At 43.0% G+C, this 7,559-nt stretch overlaps 1 non-coding gene across 1 annotated transcript; it reads left to right on the forward strand.

Annotated features, from left to right (window-relative positions):
* Window positions 1-4,010: 4,010 nt before the first annotated feature.
* Window positions 4,011-4,082, forward strand: Trnag-ucc (transfer RNA glycine (anticodon UCC)). The gene has a single exon. It is a non-coding gene; the product is annotated as a tRNA-Gly (tRNA).
* Window positions 4,083-7,559: the final 3,477 nt, after the last annotated feature.

Consider the following 7,559-nt stretch of genomic DNA (forward strand, 5'->3'; position numbering starts at 1 on the left):
CACGTTTTCAAAGCAGCGATTCCAGTTGCTGATTTAGCGTCCTGTATTTTTCTGAACTGTCGCCGGAAAGACGCGTGTAGAGAACTAATTTTTTAATAACAAATGCCTGATCTGCTGTACGATTTTATCTCTTTGCACTTAGCTACAAGACCTTCGTAGGCTTTGTTCCTCATTTTCCTATTGGAGTAGTCCTTGTGTTTTATCTCCCAGGAACATGGCCATTCTCTGTACATATTAATGAAACACTCCCAAAAGTCTTTGTTTTCCTCGAACGACATTACCATAAAAGCAGCGACCACGAAAGAAGTAGTGAACAACACGGAGTCGGACACCGTACTGACGTAATGTGGGCTAGGAGGAAGCGGCCGGCTTGAGCTGTGGCCCTGGCTCAGCAGGTGGCGGTCTGGGAAGCAGGTAGCGGCTCGCCGGTCGGGGCCAACCCTCTCAACGGGTCGGTCGGAGGGTCCGGCTGTGAATGGGCTGCGTAAGAGTCGTCCCTAAGTGGAGATGGCAGGGAAGGGACATGGGAAGGGCAGGCCTAGGACAGGAGAAAGGGAACAATAGGCTGTAGTGGGACGCACTTACTCTGGCTCCTCCCCTTCAGCCTGACCCGCTTGGGTGACCCTTCTGAGAGCTAAGCTACCGTCGGCAATAGCTCACCGGATGTGGAGCACGCAAACCTCCTCGCTCACATGGACAGTGCTACGTGAAGGCGGTGTCCTCTGAGGACGTACATTAATTTCTAAATTTCTGAGATTCCTTTTGGACAATAAAGTAGCATAAAAACCAAAAGTGCCACCGTGGTACAACAACCGAGTTAGAAAGCTGCTGTGGAAACAAAGATAACTTCACAGCAAACATAAACATAGCCAAAGCCTTGCAGAGAAGCAAAAATTACGCGAAGCGAAATGTAGTGTGAGGAGGGCTATGCGAGAGGCCTTCTATGAATTCGAAAGTAAAGTTCTATGTACTGACTTGGCAGAAAATCCTAAAAAAATTTGGTCTTATGTCAAAGCAGTAGGTGGATCAAAATAAAATGTCCAGACACTCTGTGACCAAAATGGTACTGAAACAGAGGATGAGAGACTAAAGGCCGAAATACTAAATGTCTTTTTCCAAAGCTGTTTCACAGAGGAAGACTGCACTGTAGTTCCTTCTCTAGATTATGGTACAGATGACAAAATGGTAGATATAGAAACAGACGACAGTGGGATAGAGAAACCATTTAAAATCGCTCAAAAGAGGATAGGCCTCTGGACCTGATGGGATATCAGTTTGATCTTACACAGAGTACGCGAAGGAACTTCCCCCCCTTCTTGCAGCGGTGTACCGTAGGTCTCTAGGAAAGCGTAGCGTTCCAAAGGATTGGAAAAGAGCACAGGTCATCCCCGTTTTCAAAAAGGGACGTCGAACAGATGATCAGAACTATAGACCTATATCTCTAACGTCGATCAGTAGTAGAACTTTGGAACACGTATTATGTTCGAGTATAATGACTTTCCTGGAGAATAGAAATCTACTCTGTAGGAATCAGCATGGGTTCGAAAAAGACGGTCGTGTGAAACCCAGCTCGCGCTTTTCGTCAACGAGACTCAGAGGGCCATAGACACGGGTTCACAGGTAGACGCCGTGTTTCTTGACTTCCGCAAGGCGTTCAATACAGTTCCCCACAGTCGTTTAATGAACAGAGTAAGAGCATATGGACTATCAGACCAATTGTGTGATTGGATTGAAGAGTTCCTAGATAACAGAATGCAGCATGTCATTCTCAATGCAGAGAAGTCTTCCGAGGTGAGAGTGATTTCAGGTGTGACGCAGGGGAATGTCATAGGACCGTTGCTATTCACAATATACATAAATGACCTTGTGGGTGACATCGGAAGTTATCTGAGGCTTTTTGCAGATGATGCTGCGGTGTATCGAGAGGTTGTAACAATGGAAAATTGTACTGAAATACAGGAGGATCTGCAGCGAATTGACGCTTGGTGCAGGGAATGGCAAATGAATCTCAATGTAGACAAGTTTAATGTGCTGCGAGCACCTAGTAAAAAAGATCCTTTATAATTTAGCTACAATATAGCACCTCAGCAACTGAAAGCAGTTAATTCCATAAATTATCTAGGAGTAGGCATTAGGAGTGATTTAAAATGGAATGATCATATAAAGTTGTTCGTCGGTAAAGCAGATGCCAGACTGAGATTCATTGGAAGAATCCTAAGGAAATGCAATCCGAAAACAAAGGAAGTAGGTTACAGTACGCTTGTTCGCCCACTGCTTGAATACTGCTCAGCAGTGTGGGATCCGTACCAGATAGGGTTTAAAGAAGAGATAGAGAAGATCCAACGGAGAGCAGCGCGCTTCGTTGCAGGATCGCGAAAGCGTTACGGAGATGATAGATAAACTCCAGTGGAAGACTCTGCAGGAGAGACGCTCAGTAGCTCGGTACGAGCTTTTGTTAAAGTTTCGAGAACATACCTTCACCGAGGAGTCAAGCAGTATATTGCTCCCTCCTACGTATATCTCGCGAAGAGACCATGAGGATAAAATCAGAGAGATTAGAGCCAATACAGAAGAATACCGATAATCCTTCTTTCCACGAACAATACGAGACTGGAATAGAAGGGAGAACCGATGGAAGTACTCAGGGTACCCTCCGCCACACACCGTCAGGTAGCTTGCGGAGTATGGATGTAGATGTAGATGTAGAACTAGGGAGAAACTGTAGAAAATTACAAGTTATTTTTGAGTTCGTTGCCCACGTACACGAGCTTCCGTCCTGACCGCCTGCGGAGGATATTCCACGCAAGCAAAGACGCCCAATCTCAAGCTGTCTGTATTTGCGGTGAATAACGAATACTACAGGGATTGTGAGCACCCAGATTAGAGAGGTAAAACGCTGAACACTGAGCAACCCGAGGCAGAAAGAAAACGAACCTCACCCCCACTAAGAGAAAATACAAGAAGACCGATTTCCGGGACACAGTGCATGCATAGCGATATTCTGTATATCTGTGTTTATAATTGTAGTGCTAAGCGAAATACTGATAATGGTTCAAATGGCTCTGAGCACTATGGGACTTAACATCTATGGTCATCAGTCCCCTAGAACTTAGAACTACTTAAATGTTACTAACCTATGGACAGCACACAACACATACTGATAATGGCGAACGACTAATTTGATTATATATTGCGTCAGTTTTTATGTTATCAATATTGGGAGAGTTTGTTGCTATTGCAGTTCTTAAACCTGTAATGTGACATGTACTATTGGCATTTTTGGAAGAATAGTTCTCAAATGTTACAGTTCTCTGAAATGGAATTTCTTGAGAGATATGCCAAAGCGATGTACTCGCTAAATGTAAACAAATTATTAATGTATTGAAATAATTAATGTTATTATTGCTATAATCGTAGGCATATGCAGTATGTTAAAGTGGTGGTGGTGATGGCAAGTTAGCATTCGAACTTTCCCGGCCGGGGGGGGGGGGGGAGGGGGGGGAGGGGGAGGAGGTGGGTGGAGGGAGATCGTAACAGGCTGAGATCCCGTCCCCAGACCTGAACTGTGGCTCTGGGCCTGTTACGAGACCAATCTTGATTCTAAAGAGAGGATTATAGTTTTCTAGTTCAAGTAGCCAGCTTCAGGTGCAAGACAAAACTCGCGAGGAACCTGACGGTGAAACTTCCTGGCAGATTAAAGCTGTGTACCCGACCGAGAATCGAACTCGGAACCTTTGCCCGCGAAAGGCAAAGGTTCCGAGTTCGAGTCTCGGTCGGGTACACAGTTTTAATCTGCCAGGAAGTTTCATATCAGCGCACACTCCGCTGCAGAGTGAAAATCTCATTCTGGAAACCTGACGGTGTTTACTCTGCTCCATGACAGTACAGGAGAGCGACATCGCAACTGCCTGCGGGCGTCAATTCTGGCGCATCATCTGTGACGTCACGGTGAAAGGAAGAATACCGTTGTCTCTCCGTCTCTAGGACTGCTGAGAACATTGTGCTACAGTGCGATGGTGGTGTAATGGTCAGCATAGTTGCCTTCCAAGCAGTTGATCCGGGTTCGATTCCCGGCCATCGCATAAATTTTTAATTTTATCCACTTCAAAATGACAATGACGTCATTCATAATAAGAAAATACAGTCATTTAAACTACCACCTTCAGATGATGTAGCGTACAACAACAGTGAGCCTCATTTTATAGTTATGGTTTTGGAAATGAACACCACAGTTCGGCTACAAATCTCGAATAGAAGCAGCTACAACACAAGATAGCCGAATTACTGAATTCCAGATTTTCATTTATCATGAATTATTTGTTATTAAACGCAGTCGTCCTGCATATGTGAGACTGACTTCAGACCCACAGCTAGTTAAATTTGTCACCTTCTCTAGCCAACGATCCAAACGTATTAATCAGTCATTTTCCCACTTTCATAGGAAAGGTCTATGGTGAACTATATCTGCAGAGAAAACTAGAAACTATTAATTTTCCTTTCTGGTGTTTAATATAATGTCATGGTCTGCCAAGATTGTGCATCGCTTAATTTCGTCATCATTATTGAAATTTTCGTCGTAATCTTCAGAAGTACTAAAGAATATCTTACCTGAAAAATTAGTTTTGTGATACTTTGCTGAACAATCTTTCGTAATTATTTTTATTCTCTGCCGTAATGGCTTTGTTTGTGAACCGTGACTGTGTGAGATTATTATTTATTTCTAATTTCTGCTACCAGTCACTTTTTTTTTAAATTTTATGTTTAATCTAACATAATACAACGCGTTTTGAACATGTTCTGTTCATCTTCAGGCGTTTATATATACATACATACATGCAAAGAAATGTTACTTAAAAATAAACAGTCTTAAACTAGATTAATCTAGAACTCTTTGTCCATTGTTTGTTACTGTAGCGGCTAGTGTGGCATTTAGGGAGAAGGAGGGGGACAGTGGATCGCTAGAAATCAAAATCAGTGGTGTCTTCTGCTGGTTTTCTTCCTTGTGGTTGACTATGTATGATATCACAGCCTGTATAGGATGCAGATAGATTTGCATCAGTTACGTGTTACGAAAATAGTGTGAAAGGCTTTTATATGACAGTTGATCACTTACAATTTCGTCATTTTGCTGCTTCACTTGCATCACTGGTGTAATGGCGGAGCTGCTGATTGACTTTACACTATTGCACACTGTATTTTGTCACTGATTGCCAACATAATTCACTGCACAACTTGCTTCGATACACGTGTAAACATTATACACACAACAAAAGATGGCAGACTTAGCATGTGAGTCTGTATCGATTATCGTGATTTTGTATCGGTATTCTTGATACTGACAGATTTGTGGTCAGTTATTTACATTGACACGTCTTGAATCTATTGAGTTAGGACCGGCTTAAGGCTGTTGAAGAATTCTGAGTTTTGGGATTTGGTTATCTCATTAAGAATGAGATGCTTTGTATTATGTATGAAAATTTCGATTTCTTCCGTGATAGCCATTCTTTTACAAAATAGGAAAAAATAGTGCAGCACCTCGACGTGGCATGGACTCAAAAAGTCGTTGGAGGTCCCCTGCAGAAATATTGAGCCACAGCCTCTATAGCCATCCATTATTACGAAAGTGTTGCCAGTGCAGGATATTGAGGTCGACCTCATCCCTCAATTATGCCCCATAAACGTTCGATAGGATTCATTTCGAGCTATCTGGATGGCCAAATAGTTCACTCGAATTCTCCAGTGTGTTCTTCAACCCCACTCACGAACAGTTGTCGCCACTGACATGGAGTGTTGTTACACACAAAAAGTCCACTCTTCTTTGGGAACATTAGGTCCATGAGTGGCTGCACGTGGTCCATTACCGGCTAAAGATCGGTTCAGTTGGGCCAGTGGAGCCAGTTGATTTCGTGTAAACACAGCCCACACCATTATGGAACCACCACCAGATTGCACAGTGCCTTGTTAACAGACAACTTGGGTCCATGGCTTCGTGGGATCTGCGCCACACTCGAACACAACTATCATCTTTTACCCGCTAAAATCGGAACTCATTTACCAGGAAAGATTTTTTCAGTCGTCTGGGGTCCAAACGATATGGTCACGAGCTCAGGGGAGGCGCTGCAGACGATGTCGTGCTGTCAGCAAAGGCAATCACGTCGGTCGTCTGCACCCATAGGCCACCGACGTCAAATTTCACAGCACTGCCCTAGCGAGTACCTTTGTCGCAAGTCCCACATTGATTTCTGTGGTCATTTTAAGCAGTGTTGCTTGTCTATTAGCACTGACGTCTCTGCGCAAACACCGCTGCTCTTGGTCGTTAATGAAGCCCACTTCATTGCTCGTGATCTGTGGTTATGCCTGAAGTGTGGCATTCTCGGCTCATTATTGACACTGTGGATTTGGAAATATTGAATCCCCTAACAATTTCAGAAATGGAATGTCCCATGCTTCTAGCTCCAACTACCATTCCGCGTTCCAAGTCTGTTAATTCCCGTCGGAAACTTTTTCGCATGAATCACCTGAGTGCAATTGACAGCTCCGCAAATGAACTGCACTATTATACTCAAACTTGTGTTGCCATTCTATCGCCATCTGTACATGGGCATACCGCCATCCCAAAGCTTTTGATTCGGCAGTGTACGTTGCACACCAATATTTTCCTATTGAAGACTCTGATCACTTACTGCCAGTTTGTAGTCAGGCAATCCTCTAACATTTTCAGGTGACATCAAATTAACTGGCGCAGTATAGTGCTTAAGCGGGGAATTTCAACAGATTTTCATATATAAAAAAGGGATCTGACGTTAGACATTGTGAAATATTTGAATATCTCTCGGGCGAAGAGAAGTTGCGTTCGGATACAGGTGTGATAAATTTATATCACGTCAGGAACACAAATAAAGTGGATGTTCAGCTTCATTAAAAGGACGAATTACATTGTAAAATGTTCAGAATTGCTCGTTTACAAGTTATTTACGTGAGGATCTTGAAAATAATACGTGTCACATGAGTCGATATCGCGGAAAGTTGGCGTCCCCCCCCCCCCCCCTCCCCTACCTCTACCCAATCAAGCAACGTACCGCTAGTACCCAACATGCCAGTTTATGTGATCAAGTTATATGCATGATTGCAGTTAGTAGTAGATTATTAGTTCGTTTTATTGTATAATAATCTGCCAGAGAGAATTTTCTTTCTCATGCCTGTTCTATCTTTAAGAGAGTGGCCTCCTTGAACGCACGGTTAATAGGTAATTTCTCGTGATTTTTTTAAGGAAAGTAAAAAATTGTACTGAAGCTGATGATATAATTTTATTCCTTACCCTTCTGTCTTTAAGGATTTAATTTTGCCTCCACATCGGACGCTCTCTGTAGCCGCTGCGAATCTTGCAGTCGGAACACTGGTCCGGCGGAAATGCCGAAGCGCTCCTACTGACCTGTAACAAAATAATTTTGTATAAATCATTTGCAATATATTTTCTACCAGCATATACAGGATAATTTAAAAATATTAAGTTTTAACAAAATGGTGCCGTATTAAAACAAGTGTCATTTTCTTTCACC

Source organism: Schistocerca gregaria, chromosome 6 (assembly GCF_023897955.1).
Source record: "Schistocerca gregaria isolate iqSchGreg1 chromosome 6, iqSchGreg1.2, whole genome shotgun sequence".
NCBI classification, from domain to species: Eukaryota; Metazoa; Arthropoda; class Insecta; order Orthoptera; family Acrididae; genus Schistocerca; species Schistocerca gregaria.